The sequence below is a fragment of the Dreissena polymorpha genome, chromosome 5 (assembly GCF_020536995.1).
Source record: "Dreissena polymorpha isolate Duluth1 chromosome 5, UMN_Dpol_1.0, whole genome shotgun sequence".
NCBI classification, from domain to species: Eukaryota; Metazoa; Mollusca; class Bivalvia; order Myida; family Dreissenidae; genus Dreissena; species Dreissena polymorpha.
In genome coordinates, this window is record NC_068359.1 from 22505734 (window position 1) to 22522950 (window position 17217).

The 17217-nt window shown below is 31.7% G+C and overlaps 1 non-coding gene across 1 annotated transcript; it reads left to right on the forward strand.

Annotated features, from left to right (window-relative positions):
- Window positions 1-7411: 7411 nt before the first annotated feature.
- On the forward strand, window positions 7412-7501 carry Trnal-uaa (transfer RNA leucine (anticodon UAA)). The gene is given in 2 exon segments: window positions 7412-7448; window positions 7466-7501. It is a non-coding gene; the product is annotated as a tRNA-Leu (tRNA).
- The last annotated feature ends 9716 nt before the right edge of the window (window positions 7502-17217 follow it).

A 17217-nucleotide genomic window follows, 5' to 3' on the forward strand; every position in this document is an offset into this window, starting at 1 on the left:
GTAAATGTTACCAATGCAACATCACAATGCACACTCTATAGATAACTAAATTTATTATTTCTTTCGGTTAGTTTTACACCAACATTTGCCTTTACCTTTCTATAATCGTAGCTTGACCTCTTTTCATTTACGGATTATGAATCTGAAATCAATAAATAATATTTATTAATAATGATTGTATTATACCACAACAATAAAGATAAATTAAAACATGAGACTTAAACATGTGCCCTCCACGTACTGGAAAGCAAGACAATCGATCCCGGGGAACCTTTTTTTGGTGCAAGCATGTCATCATTTTCATGATAAAATTTGGGACATGTAACTTTGATAAATGGAAGATTATAGTAAATAAACTAAGCTCGCGATGGCTTGTTATAGCTTATCATTTAAAACCACGTGCAGAAGTTAGCGGTGCCACGAATTTCAGTTACACGGAATATATATATATACGGTGCTTATAATCAGTGTTGCGCGGTGCATCGATTTTTATGTTTATGATACATGTTTTCACCAAAATTAGGCCTTGAACAGATATTGAAACAAACAGCTACGTATGGCATGTTCTTAATATATATACAATGATTTAAGTCTGTCACATTAGGTCTTACACATCGATAATCATCGGATTATTACATTTTTCTCACAAGTACGAATGGTGTCAAGCGCGACACGACTTTTTGTAAACACTAGTTCAAAGTCATGCTAAATATAAAACGACTGGAAAACTTTTAAATAGACGACATATTGGTTCAGAAATTCGGTGGAGTGCTTCGCAAGTGGCAATCATTTTTCAGTGTCTTATAATAAAACATTTTGTCACCCATTTACCGGATTTGTCTTTGTCCGCAATGTTACTTTTCGTCAAAAGGATACGGTGCACTTGTCAGAAGTATAAAATTTCGACGGTGAGCGGAGAAGTTGTGGTATTCCCCCTATCATCGTGTAATACGGATAAAGTCATCAACATCTTGAAGAAAAAAGCTATTTAACATCCATAATTATTTGCCATTGTTTACGAATTATTGTGAAAAACCAATTATTGAATGAATCGATTTTTAATTACTTTAAATATTTCATGCAATTTACAAATTTAGAAAATAATGAGTAATTAATTTAAAAGTAATTAAGTCTTGCTTGCAGTAATCGATTTTTACGTTACATTGTACATGTCTGAATATTATCATGCATTTCTTGAAAGTGTATTGTACATTTTGTGTCTAATGTTATGTTGAATATTAGTAATAAAAATTACGTTATTGTTTTGGAATCGGTAAAAAGAACTTAAGTCTGGATTGCAGTAATCGATTTCTACGTTACATTGTCCATGTCTGAATATTATCATGCATTTCTCGAAAGTGTCTTGTACGTTTTGTTTCTAATGTTATTTTGAATATTAGTTATAAAAATTACGTTATTATTTTGGAATCGGGTTTTACTTGACAAAAATAACTACTTCCGATGACAACGTAAATTCTCCATAATTAAATTAAATCATTTTTTCAAGATCATCAATACACATGAAAATATTTGTGTCACATAGGTGAATATCGATAGTTGGAACGTATTCAGATCTAATGTTATTTTCCTCCATATCTTACATATATTCCAACCAAATGATCAAAAACCTCATATCTAAACGTTTGCAATTTGCCATCAACATTTCTTAGATTTAAACCTGCGCAATCTTTGGCATTTTATTAAACGTAGCTTAAACACACACACCATCTCAGATAGAATACGTTTCTTTATTCTATTTTTATTGGCAAATGAACATCTTTAAGACATTAAATATGTTAACTATTTTAACCAAGATTTTTAAACCTCTGGTCTATTTTCTTTCATAGAAAGAATTTTTAGAAGGCAATATTAACTTCATTTAGAGACTGGATGGATGTAGAACGGAGCCCTAAATATAAATCAGTTTGGAAGAAACATAATACCATGGTTTAGACATGTCGCGAATAAATTGTTTACCTTTAATGTGAAAATGTCGAATTGCTAGTTAATGTTTATAGATTATATTGTTTGAGTTTTCGTTGAAATAATAATCCGATTCTTTACTTATATGTGTTGCATGCTTCAGCTCAGTTGTGTTGTTGTTGACCTTGTTGTTCAGCTTGATATAGTTTCCTGATAGTGAGTTTAGTGGGAATATTGATTTTACATTATATTTAGTTAAGTGGGAATATTGATTTTACATTATACTTAGTTAAGTGGGAATATTGATTTTACATTTATTTGCTTGAACATGTGTATGCTCATTATATGAGCATTGTGTGTAAATTGTATATTAATAGCAAAAGATTAACTTTTTGAGCTACATTGTAAATAATGAATAAGTGTGTTTCGTTTTACAAACGTCTACAAACATTAAATCAAATATGATTTTAAGCTTGATAGGACCAGGGTATATAACTCTATGATTTAAAAGCAATCATACTTTTACCTGTAATGAGTTTCCTTGTAGGTGTGGGAACAATGTAGCTGATTGTGTTTGTTTTTGTAACACTAACACGATGTTTTACTTCTACATCGCACACTATAAAAGTGCACTTTAAGTACAGCTATTTACAACATACATTTTGTTTGTATTTCACATACACGATGAGTTTCATCGATATACAAATGTACACCCGTTAAGGTCCAAGACGATGTTATAAACAGCGTTCTTAAACTGGACTAAGAGAATAGATTTATAGTGCCTATACCGCGGGAGTAAATTCTAATGTGAGATCTACTCAAAAGTCAGACTTGTGAGTGCAATTTAATTTTATAAACAATTTCAAAGACGACGAACGACAATCAAAACGCGGAACTCCAGTGCGATGTTTCCCCAAACTCCCAGTGCCTTTGTGTTAAGATCAAACATGTATAACAGATGTTCATTGTCGTGGTACGGTAGCATTTACTGCCTTTTGCTACAGCACCTTTTGCTTAATCAATCATTTACATATTACTAAGTTGAAAACAAAATAGCTGATATTTTGCTAAAATGTCCGTAGCATTTAAACGTGTTTTTTTTCAGTTCGACAATTGTACATGTTAACAGCGGCGTGTCACGTTCATCTGCGTGTTTCTTAATTAACCAACAGTGTGAACATGTGGTTGTTGTGCTTCATAAAGATACTTGGTAACAAATGTTTTCAGCGAAAAATTTCATTTTGAAACTATATTTAAGTACTACTTAATAAATAATTTCAAGAAAAATTGAATTCTTTTGACGCTTTTCATGAAGGCGGAATTTACTTAACGCTATTTAAAAGCAAGTTTTATTGTAACACAATACCCTCATTACTATACAAAATTCCCGCATTGCTTTCTGATCATCATCTATCATCCGACATAATGCGCAAGCATTCAGAACATTGCGTGGCCATTATTTTCGCTTTACATGAGTTTCTTCCTGTTTTTTATGTTGAAATAAGAAATCTTTTCAGATATCTAGCCAATTGTTTGGGCTCGTGAGTCTACCTACCGGTACATGATTTACAGATGAATTGTGAATTTCGGTCCGGTTAATTGATTGGAAGAGAAATAATTGGCCTTGACCTTAACAATCTCTACAACAGCTGCTGTGAGGATTTAAAGCGCAGTCTGGGGCAATGTTTCATAAACTCTGGTCTTGATACGTGCTTTGTTTTTTTGTAATTATCTATCGTCTATAATACTGATAATGTAATCTGAACTTGATAGTTTTGCTATGTCGAACGATAAACGTGTGTTCTAAATGTTCTCTATGTTTTACTACACAATACTATTACAATTCAATTATTAAAAAAACAAGACACGATTAATTCGATGAATATGTTTTGTTATAATTATAAAATTGTCAAAAAGGATATCCTAACGGTAACAACAGCCGACTTTTTAAAAAGTGTTTTATACAAAACGCATGTTGGGCTACATTGAATATCAAGCTTGCTGACATCGAAATCGAGGCAAACCACTACGATCAAACATGAACAGCGAATGGGAACCAGTAGTAATTTCGAGGAAGTCTTGATATCGATAAAATACGTTGAACATTGAACATCGAGAGCAGCGTATATCGTGTAAGTTCTTACATTGAAATTCAAACATTAACCGCGAATATAGACCAAGATGGATTTTCCAGACAGTATTTTGTATCGACATTCAAAAGTGAAACGCGAATATCTAGTTGATGCAAAGATCGTTTATATAAGCCTTAGGCTTTCGATGCAATCGAGCTTACATAAATAGGTTTAAACTAAAGATCGTATTAGCTATAAAATATTAATTCAAATATTTACCACGAATATTCGGTTGTTTTGATTTCGCACCAGCACTTGAGATCAATATTCAAGGGTGAAACGCTGATATCAAAGGTGACATTCCTATATAGCAACACATGCATCAAGACGTCAACTCACGCTATTCCTTATGACGGCTGCTTCGCTGGATTACATTAAGTGCATAACCGAAGTTACATCATGGGTATTGAATATCTCTGTGAAGCTATTTTTGTAATAAATGCAACATAAATGAAACAAAATATAACGTTAACACATGTGTTAACTAAACATAATACACATGTACACTATCACTAACTATAGTTTTGGTGGCTCTACATAATGCATACCTTATTTTCCTGCTTGATCACGTGGTCAAGCAAGTGCATTTTACTAAACAATTTCTTTATTCCGAAACATCATTAAGGCCTTGACTATAATGTTGCAGAATAACCCACACTAAGTCTCTTTGTCTGGAGAATGTCATAAGTTGTTGTAGAATTGTAAAATTTCATATATCGTTCTTTCGCAAATAATGCCTTTCTTTCTCAGAAAGTTATTATATGAACTTAAACTCACAATACGTTACACGAAAACAATCGCATGGTTGCTAGTCAAATCGGTCGTCTGTGAAAGCATTTGCAAGATTAAGAGAATACCTACATTAAAATGGCTTCGTGTCTTTATCGAGATTAATAGAAAACTAGTTGTTCATCAGTTTGCTAACTTCGTAAACGTAGGAATTTAAACGCAGTGAAAAAATACATAAAGTAAAGAAACTCTTATGACACAAGTTTTATAAAGCCCTTTATCCCTACTAGCCTAAGACCTATCTTGGTAATGGCAATGGCTTTAAGTGTGAATTTGCCGGATTTTTTTAAAGTAAATATCTACGGGAAAAACACATTACGTAAGTAGATTCCGTGGTTATAAATACATTTTCTTTACACAATGTAGTGTTTTTACACTTGCAACATAGAAAACTAATTTAACGAATGCATTTATGCAAATAACGACATGATTTCATAAATCACCAAAATAATGTTAGGCCAGTTAAAGATCAATCTTCGTACAAGCAACTTATTTACAAGTGAATGCATTCATCAAAAACACAATTCCAATTATTTCAGATTTTCTTTGAAACTGACATAGTGCTGTTTTGTCAAAGAGGCATAACGCTTGCGCGTTGACATTATCTATGTGGAATATTTTCAACATATTATGTGTCAGGTATCATATACGTTTTATTAAACTTATTTGCATACATAATAGTTTGATGATAGATACGAATAGTTTCATCGAGTAATTTAAATTAATTTGCTGAATTTTAAAATATTATTGTTTGTTAGAGTTCGTTCTCACAACACCAATTTGCTGCAACACCGAACAAACACGGAAACAGTTTTTGCTAGTGTATGTGCATATGCAATATGTTGCCAGTGCCTAGAGCATCTATATCATGATATGTGCACTATTATTATGATAAAGAGATTCTATATGATGTTTGCAGCACTGAGTTAAATTTCCTATTAAAGACCTCTACCAGAAAGTTGAAGCTTTTGATTTATTGAGAAGATGCAGCGTTCTTCATTTACACATATTGGACTGGAATATGATAGATTGAAATGTATTCCCAGGAGGCTAAATGAACTACATTGTAATGCTTCACACAACGTCTCACATAGTTTAATTTCTGCTAAGTAACCTCTGGTGATGACAGTCTGCCAAATCAATTTGCAAGAGTGTTTTAATAATGTTCCAGCACGAGGAACCACGGCATTGATCAAGATTAACATTGATTGTTCAATACACGACACTCAAACGCATACTGTTAACTGTAAGAGTACAATTACAGCTTAATTTAACATGAAGAAAACTTTATATACAACTACAGGAAAGGTGTTTGACTGATGTCGTAACGTATTGCATTCTTTACGTCCAAATGGTGATAAACATTATTGTTTTAATGTGGAATCATGCACGTGATTTTTAAAAAAGTACTTTCAGAGAAATCTGTATATTGCAGTTCAGATTAAAACAATACTAAAAAAACACAACGAACATATTGCAATTCAACTGTCAAATCGCTTTACAACAAGCTTCACAGGTTGTGTGAATAAATTTCGAATTTAGTTTTACGTCATAAAACTGATCTTTGTTAACGGTCCAATTGAACATCTCGAAATAACCTTACAGAAATGAAATGAAATATCTATTAATTAATAAAACATACTTTTGTTTTATTTTTAATGCATTGTTCTAAATATAATTGTAAATAAAGTCATTTTAATAGTATAACATATTTAAGCTCTACAACATATGATCTACATATACTATATAATAGGACGACACAAATACAATTTAATCATTAAACGGTCATTCATAATGTTTCTGCTTTGGACAGCTAATCCAATTCCCAATGTAACTGTATACGAAATTATGGCAAAACCAGATAGACGCCATATACATACAAATATTAGAAGAGTCAATTTCTAAACTCCGCAACTTTTTAGAGCAATGACTGCTGTGGTGACCTCAAATAACCTTTCCAGTAATGTGGGATTTCACGCAATAATATGGTCGCTTTTGGAAATTTGCTTAGATCTCCATTATCGAAACCTATCCTTTCTATGAAAACGTAATTAGCGTCGCTCTGGAGAGCGGCGACTAGTATGTCATGCATTGTTTTCGCTTATGGGAGGAGAAGTTATTTTACGGATCAAGTGTATATTCTTGTTTTAAGAATATCTTGCATAGTGGTGATTTTTTTGTGTAAATTAGTGTAAATGTGTACTGCATTTGTGCGTATAACATTTATTACAACATTTATTGCCAATAATGCAAAGCTAATTGTTTTAATTAATAACTGATCGACAACTGATCACAGGGGAAATATCACAGGGACTGGGCAAATACGCGTAACTTTCTGGTTTGTATAAAAACAAAACATAATCAAAATATATTTATTTTGTAGTTTTTCCTAATTTGCTTATTTAGTGGAGAATAAATGTAGTACGATATTTGACGACCTATCGCGCATACAAGTTTATTGGAAGGCGTAGTGGTACGAAAACGTACAATGTATTAGTTTATTAATAGACATATAATAACGATCGCTATACACAACTTCACCAAATAGCAGTTCATAAATGATGTCAGCCGGAATATCTCAGTTGGGTGAGCGTTAGACTTAAGTTGTTTACGCAATAATCATCTAAAGGCCCCCGGTTCAATCCCGGGTTCTGGCACGAACGGAACAATTTTTTTCAGTCAGATTAATAAATATAATAAAGCTTTATTTTATGTAGACATTTTAAAATCTATTTTACTACAATTGGACATTTTTATTAAAATTAATGGATGCCACGTGGTGACAACGTTAATTAAAATTTCTTACATCACTTAAATATCTTATAAAAAAAATACACGTGTTTTTATATTAACAGATAAATTCAAACAACACATCTATTATCCATGTATTTTTATAGTTGTCTATCATAGGCCCTAAGTACTATTCCTACCACATAAAGAGCGCGGAGCGCGACACGTATTATTGATTGTAACAATGAGTTGCGATAAAGGAAGCAGCCGCTTATCAAGGAGAAGATGTGTCCCAGCAACCCGTTTCCCTAGAGGCAAGCACTCCTCGGAGATTTTTTTAAGAACCACATATAGAGCGCGAAGCGCAACGTATTACTATCCAGATGGTATGAGCCCTTTAGCATTATCCGACCATTACGTCCATAGTTATCTTCCTTAGAATTTGAGAAATTACGTAAGCGTTGTTCGAAGTCCAAAATTTTCAACCGATTGTTCCCAAACTTGCACAGGTTTTTTATCAATGAGGACCCAACACAAACTCTATATGAGCAATATCGGACCATAAATCCAGAATAATGTCTCTTTGAATTTAAAAATAAAAATGTAAACTGCTTGTTTAGGTGATTATGTCAACATTTTTCATCAGATTCTTTCCAAACTTACAGTGTCTACGTATCAATGAGCATTTTAACCTCATTTAAAATGAGAAACATCGGGACAATAAGTCCAGAATTTTTTAAATATTAAATTTAACAAAATAAACAATTTCCACTTGTTAAAAAGATTTCACAACTTTCGTCTGAATCTTTCAAAACCTGTTAAGTGTTTTTATATCAGTATTACTCGAACCCTATTGAAAATGATGAATATCGGAGCAATAAATCTATTATGATATTTTATTGAATTTCAAAGTATTGTGAAATGCAGCTTCTTTATGCAATTAACAGTTTTCATTCATTTTTCTCAAACTTTTACAGTGTTTTCATATCAATGAGTACTCAACCCCTATCGTAATGAGCAACGTAAGAATAAGTTCAGAATCATCTCCCCTTGAAGTTGAGAAAAATATGAAATTACGCTTACAAGATGAAGCAGATATTTTAAAACCTACACAGTTCTGTTCCATTAATGAAAACTGCACACGGATGCCAGTAAAAAAATAACCAATGTAAATAAAATGAACTATGAAATATTTGGGGGTTACAACACAAAATCATAGATCATGGTTATTTGGGGGTTATAACACAACATCATAAATAATTGTTATTTTAAAGTTATAACACAAAATTGTAGATAATGGTTATACCTGTATCTTTTTCTATTTAGTCTAAAATAATCGGCCAATATATTAATATTTACAGTAGAAAAAAATCGTTCCATGTAACTTCATTGAGTACCTTTTACACTGAAATTCCAGACGCCCTTTGATGCGTTGCATCAATACTTATCTTGTTATTATTTATATGACAAATCGTCTACGTATTAAGTGTTCTGTTTCCGATGGTATTCGGTTATTTGCTGAGTTCGATGCTTAATTAAGTATATTTTCCCCCAGTTTTTGCCGAACAATTTTTATAACTGATGTCACCAGGCGCTCACTATTAAAGGCTGAATAAGCCAAAATACCAACTTGAGTGGATATAAGTACATGTATAAATCTTCAACACAATATCGATATGTATATCCTTCATATAAAGAAACTCGCATTTAACAATCCATGGTTTTTTGCATTTATCTGGACTTCAATATCATTTTAAAAGCCGCTAAGGCTTTAAGCACAACTTCGAACAACGAGGTTAAGACTTGCAGTATTTAAAATAAAGAAGTCATTGTGATTGCGATTATTGAAATTCCCAACAGAAAAACTGTGTGTAACTACGACCGAGCATTGCAAAAAGAAGATTACTTATGTTTATGTGTTTTCTTCTTTATTACCGCTGAAATTCAATTATGTGACGCTGAAAATTCCGCTTGAAATGGGTATCAAAACTCAACGAATTCCAAAGAATTTAAATTGTAATGTCGATATTTACACTTGATTGTTTGCTAGAATGACCTCTCAATGAAAATGAAAAGCATTCTTACTACAGCCTCACACGTGAAGGTATTCAATTTGTGAAGAGAATCCTTTATTACTATTAAAACAGGATACATCAGTTTTCACACAACTGAAACAAAGAAAATGTATATTCTGTCATACAAATAATCCGCAGTTTTTTGTTATATTAAATTAAGCTAGAAAATGATACATTGATGTTTTGTATACCTGTGATCTATGCAATGGGGTGGTATTCCAGAAACATTCTTAAGTCATTTCTAAATAATTTCACTTTAGTTCAAAATGACACTGTTTTGTATTTCTGTACTAGATAAGGAATCGCATGTTTCTTTTGGTATTCCTAAAATACATTGGCATTAATGATGTAATTATCGATGCCAAACTATTGCAATAGGAAATGAAACACTTAAAAAATTCCCAATTTATGGATAAGAATAAAATTTAACTTAAGATGCTTTTTAAATACGACCCCTGGATTGTCTGAATGAAGCGTGTATAAGTGTACAACCATGATAATGCGATAGTGAGATATGTATGTATAAATCTGTACCGACTATATTTACAACTAATACGTAATTGAAAATAAAGATCAAGTCTGTCCTTGTTTCATGGTAAGTTTCTATATACACAAGTCTTTGCATACTGCATGTCAAAGAATAGAATACAAGTTGTCAAGTCACTCTTGCTCAAGATAAATTACAGAGATTTTGTAATTCAACACACTTATTAATGCAAATAAGTCTTAATGCCAACATACCTTTTCTTAATATGCACATGTAAACAAATATTAACGTATACATGTTAGATGCAAAATTACCTTAAGGTAAATCGTGCTTATGCTTAAAGACATTTAAAAAATAGTTGATATGCCAAACGACCTATACGTATAAATTGCACATGCTAACCGACCTTAAATAGTTCGCATTTCAACAGACCTTAACGCAAATATTCCACATGCTTACATATTTTAACGTACATTTCACATGCAAATATACCTTAACGAACACATTTAACAGTTGATTAATCGCAGTAATTGACATGATCAACCGATGTGATAAACAATTTTAGACGGTTCGTTTTTTGGTATGTTTAAAGCGTTTTTCGTATGTAAATTTAAAAATAAATATAATATTGGTTGTCCTAATGAGAAATTAGATGCTTTGTATATATACTGATGGTTTAATTAAAAATAATGGCTCTAACATGCCAAATAACAGAAACAAATAGCTAGGACTGTTTTGCAAATAGTATAATTAAACCGTGCATACATTCGAACTGTTTATGGCCAGATTATATCAACGCTGGTATACTTATTACTATTGCGGCCAGTGCCACTGCGTTTCTGTATATTTGTAGCGACAGTAAATACTTTTTATGACTCTTTGAAACGAAAGGCACCGAATAATTCAGTACCATTAAGACGACATTAGATGATGAAATGGAATATTAACCGGACCACCGTAGTGGCAATAAGCCGAACGGTATATAGCTATTTAGAATTGCGGATTAAATTGTGCACACGTGTATCGTTGTCATTTTAACCATTAAAGTAATATCTCTTTTGAAAATGTCATATAACAATTGTAAAGGTGATTAAGCGATCTAGAAATAGAAACGGTACTCTATTTTGTCTTGATCATGGTGTTAAATTGCAAACTTAGATGAAATACAGCCTGTGGTTTGGCCACTGTTTGTCCCTATCGTATAACTTTTCCACTACTGGAGTAGGTTCTCGTGGATTCTGTTATTTATACATTTATACCAAATCTTTTTCTAAACAGAAGTTAGCGTTGTAATCATATATGGATATTTGGGGAAAATATCACGCAACCACAATGTGAATACAAATTTAAATTTTAACGCATGCACCACCTATTGAAACACTCTGATTTTAGACTTTAATCCACCACAGCTCGTTCTAATACACAATAACGGTACTATCACAAAACAATGAATAGTAACTTTAAAATTGTGTGCTGAACTTAATACACATAGTTCTTATATGGTCATCCAAAATACCGTTGATATTTTTCGATTGAAGATACGTGTATTTCTCAGCCATTTATAGTTCAGCTGTCAGACCATCCTCTCATGGCAACTTATTTAATGCCTAACAGATACAAATGGCATTATATATGTTGACAATCTTTCTCATGTATTCTTATCAAGGAAAACGACATTAACACAAGTTTTGTAGTTTTACATCTTTCGTGTATAGCTTTTTTTCTTAAATCATAACTCGGTATGAATTTATTATGTGAAGAAATTCTTATATTAGTTTACTTTATATGACAAAAAGCAGATTTAGAATACGAGCGTGGATAGAAAAAACTGTTGTGGTCATATGTTTCTCAACTATCACAATATAGAAAGACAAATTTAGAATCAATCTGCACGGTACATTCATGTATTGGTCAAATTAATTAATGTGACGTGCTGTGTATAAAACAAGTCATTATAATTAGCACTTTGGTAAAATGGAGAGCAAATGAAGTCTAAAATATAGGTGCAAATGGAAGGTTTGAAGGCATAATGATAATACCAAAATAATGACTTTCAATAACATGAAAACAAATTAAATTATTTACTCGCGTAAAACGTAATTTAGATGTATGTATATTCATTAATGTGTCGAATGATTTAAGAACTTCATTTATATTTCTAAGAGCAATTACATGTGTTCATGTTTATTGATGAAAATAAAATAAATCTTGTGTGAAGGGCTATTAAAAGTAGTTGGCTGTCATGCTTATACGTGATTTTGTTTGCAAATGGGACAATACATACCTGTAATTGAACATATTCCTTAATATGTGTGATGCACTTATGCACAATGGATGAAAATAGTATTAGAGTTGCTATAGCATATGTGTAGATGGTGTTGGTTTTGTTATACGTGCAGGGACAACTATCATGTTCTGCTAAACATTAAATAATTGTAAACATATGATATGTGTTAATCGTCGACAGTCGAATATCAGAAGTTGTGAACAATTTGATTACACATGTACATTTAAATACTTTAGTACCAATTTGCCGCAAATTGTACGAAAAAATGTCATTAAAATCAAGCGCAGAAGTGAAGTGTTGCAAGTTTTTGAAGCATTTATTGTACACGCGGCATGATTATTGATGGTTTAAAATTACAGAAAATTAAAAATGGAATATTTTGCATTTAAGGGCATGAATGTTTCCATATATGACCCCCAGAACCTCATACTCGACGATAAGAAGTGTTTACCTTATGCACACTGCAGCTGAATTGCCCAGTCGCACGAAGGGAAATCCAAGCAATATGGTATGCGTGTTGTTAATCATTATAACCGGTTCAGTGTTGAATAGATTGTGTTCACCTACATGTTTATCTGTGTGCTGAATAAGGACAGAAGAGGCGATAATTTCAGTTTTGGTGACTAGTCTTGTCAGGCTGATAACTTAAGTTGAAACACATTATTCTCTTGACTTAAGACAATGTCATGTTTATGGGATTTCGGGATGGGGCTGGGGCGGTGATCCTAGATGTTTTCGTAGTTTATGTAGTTTTATATATAAGAAAGATCTCGGTTTGCTTATCATAAATATATATTCAGGAAAGGGCTTTTTTCCTTCTTTGAGACTGGCCGTGGACGGACATTTTGACATTAAGACACGGACAATTCACAAATGCAACACGGCCGCGATTTCATACAAGAAAACGGACCTTTTGTGCTCAAAACTGTCAACAACGGACATTTCACAATTTAAATAAGTTTCGTTTCACCGTTTTTCATTTCGGTTCGAAAGTTTTGTTTATTAATCGTTTAAATGGCGTCGCTGTTTCAATCGATTACAAACGTGAATCGATTAAAATGTTAAAACCGGTGCATATGTGTTTACGCGCGGCCGATCAACCTCACCATTATCCAAACAAAACTGCTTCGCGCAACTCGCGGTACTATGCAAAAATGATTAAAAAAAAACACCAAATAATCCAGATTTATTGAAATTTGCGATAACCAGAAAAAGGCCGAATACTTCTAGAGAAGGGTAAGTGTTTTATTATGCACTATTAAAACGGGCATGGACTAAATTATAAGGAAAGTAATTTGTTTGCAATTATTGTAAATATTGGTTCAAATAAAGTTTAACTGTGATCCATTCACATGAACATGTTCAACAGTTTCGTTATTATAATGTTCTGGGAACGATATTTTTTAATAACGATACCAACAATTTCTTAAATCAAAAGTAGGTATGTCACTCGATGTACTATATTTCGGATATGTTAAAATTCGGACAGCTAAAGAAAGAAATATTTATGTGTTGATTTGTTGTTAATAGTTTGTAAAAATAAGTTTTGTGTTATTTCAGACCAGACAACAAGAACAACAAAAATGAATGGTGGCAAGTATCCTGGGTCTTTCTGTCAAGAAATGGATGTGAAGATTATTCATTTCATTGAACCTTATACATTTCATTGAACCTGTAAATCAACCGCCACAGCTGACAGAAAACCATTTAACAATAGGTGTTGTTTTAAAATTTGTGAAATTTGATAATAAGCAGAAGTTGATTTATAACATGTACAAATGACCAAATGTAACTGTTGAACAATTTGAATTGAGATGCTTTATTTTCTGATGTTTGATTTTATTTTTTTCTTTCAGATGATGTACATTTGTGTGATACTAGGTTTTTATATAAATAATTCTGAAACATGTATGCAGCATACTGTTACATTATTGTTAACATAATTATATTATGTTGGTGATCTGGTTAATCAAGTGGAAAAAATGTTATTTATATAAAAATAAATCTTATATCATTTGAGTCACGTACGATTTGACATCCATTCGATCAGAATAAGATTTTTTTTTTAATGTCTTGATAAATTTCTACGTTTACGATATCAGGTAAGACAATTTAACGTTTAACAATTTCAGACGTTTCAGTTTATGGGTGTTTGCGTATGTTCGTGATATATTTGTGATCAGCTTCCGTGTACAAAACAACTAATAAGGCCTCTGTTAAAAGCACATACTGCACGGAGGAGAAGCTTAACATGTATACAAAACATAAGTATGAAATAAGCAGAAATATTGTTTTGCACTATTGCTTGCCGTTAAACTGTTTTATACCAACTATGCACGGCAAAAACAATGCTGTCTGTTTCCACTAACCGGGCTCATCATAATTTTCCGTTTCAACCATGCATGTGGTGTTCAGGATTAGCTTTCGATCTTATTTCTTCATTCGATCATAACGACATTTAATCGAAATAATAACGTATATATAATTATGACGAAACATTTTAAACAAAGAGGTATTGAAGATTTCTGATCTTTGATTATACAATTACACTGGAAACTAACTTTAGTACTCGTTACACAGGCAAACAACATCGATTTGCTTGTAATTAAAAATATTGTGAAAACAACAACAATACATTTGTAAAACCTACTAATCGCGTGAAATATTCTGTGTTTTTTTTAATATCCTGGTCTGTGCGCAACCTCGGGGGTAGTATTGACTCGTTTGTCAATGCATCTCAAAAAAGAGATTGCGCCCCTGCTTAACTGTCGTGTCTTAGTACAGTACAACTCGGAATAACGTAAAATGCAAAATATTAGTTCAAAAAGGTATTTTAGAACAAAATAATGCTTTAAGAGAAATAGTGTTTTACAAAAGAAGATGGATTATTATTTTTATCTTATGAGTTAATTGATAAATGATTGGATAATTAACATTTTCCTTAATATAATTTTGTTAATATACAAATAAAATAAACAACATGATTCAATATATTTCCTTTCGCTTAGAATTGTATTATTTATTTTCATAAATTCATTTTGCACATAGCTTTCATATTCTGTCGGAACTGATCGCTTTTCCCGCATTCAAATGTCATAGCTGAACCATGTCTCTTTTTCCACGAAAGACATTTATGTTCTATAATAATGGCATCCATAAGAAAAAATTGACGCTTTTTGTTATGAAAAGCACCGACCAATTATGTTAGACAATTATCAAAAAAAATGGGATTTAATGCTCGATAAAAAAGGAAAATCGTAAGGAAAAAGGAGAGAGTGTGATTATTTCGGACAGTTAATATGGGCTTTGTAACGCGGAATAGAACGTTATTCTGATGATTGGCATGGGTGTTAGTTTTCATTGGCATCTTATGACACTACGTAACCTTACAGGCCAAATGTCGTGCAACTAAATGCCAGATGTAATTCAACAATAACCTGACTTTAGCCCTACTAATTTTAGTATTTAAGGCATAACATTGAGTCTGTCGTCGAGTTTGTGACACTGACAGTTTTGCCGATGCGTAGTATATCAAAGATAAATGGCACAATCTAATGTTTATTAAAACTTTAGATGTATAATCACACTTCAAATACTACTTAGTGTTGAACGTTATTTTCGTTAACAAAACAAAAGTGGTCTAGATAGGTAAACATAAGTTAAGCTCCGAAAGCATTTTAACGAGATGGAAATTATATTGTAATCAGCAAAGATTTGACATTCTTGGCTTAACATTTCTAATTGATCTAAAAATGATAATAGAGCTAAATTACAGCGAAAATTCAATAATAATAATACTAATAATACTAATAATACTACTACTACTAATAATAATAATAATGATAATAATAACAATAATAATAATAATAATAATAATAATAATAATAATAATAATAATATAATAATAATAATAATAATAATAATAATAATAATAATAATAACAATAATAATAATTATTATTATTATTTTATTTTATTATTATAATTTGTATTATTATTATTATTATTATTATTATTATTATGAATGATTTATTAAAAAACGCGCCTTGAAGGATTTCAACTGCGATTGGACGAATTCATTACCAGTGTTAAATCATCACTGTATTTCCTTGCCAAAGCCACCACAAAATGTATTATAGATCAACGAATTGTTGTCTTGTTTTGTGTTGAATTGTAAACAACGAATAAGCAAACTTATTTTATCTAAAGAATATAAAGATGGAGATTTAAAGATGATTGATCTTTTTAACTTTGTCATATTTCTTCAGTGCTCATGAATCCATATACTTGTCGTACTTGAAACATGGATCGATATTGTAAATGCGATTGATGTGAACGATTTTTATTGCTGTGACAGTCATTTGAAAGCATTTGTTTAACTGTTTTGAACAAGTTATTTAACAAATCGTCTTTTGTTTCACAATCGATTAGTGTATTTTTTTAAATCATGGTTTGAAAACGGATTTCAATTAGTTGAAGAACTGGTATAAAATGCTGGACGTTCAACCATTTACACTTGATATAAATTTGAACAGCATATAACTTAAATCCAAATAACTATTTGCCCAAGAAATGTTAAGGCAGTAACAAGATTCCTTACGCTCAGAAGCTCTACTGATTTGCTTTACGAAGCCGTTTATTCCCATACGCCTACGGTCCATCATAGCAACCGCAAAGATTACAAGACCTATGCATGACACAATTTTCCAAACAGAGTATTTTTCCAGTGTGTATAAACAAGTGGTCATCTGTTTGTAATACACATGTATATGCAAAAAAAAAGTATTGACATATT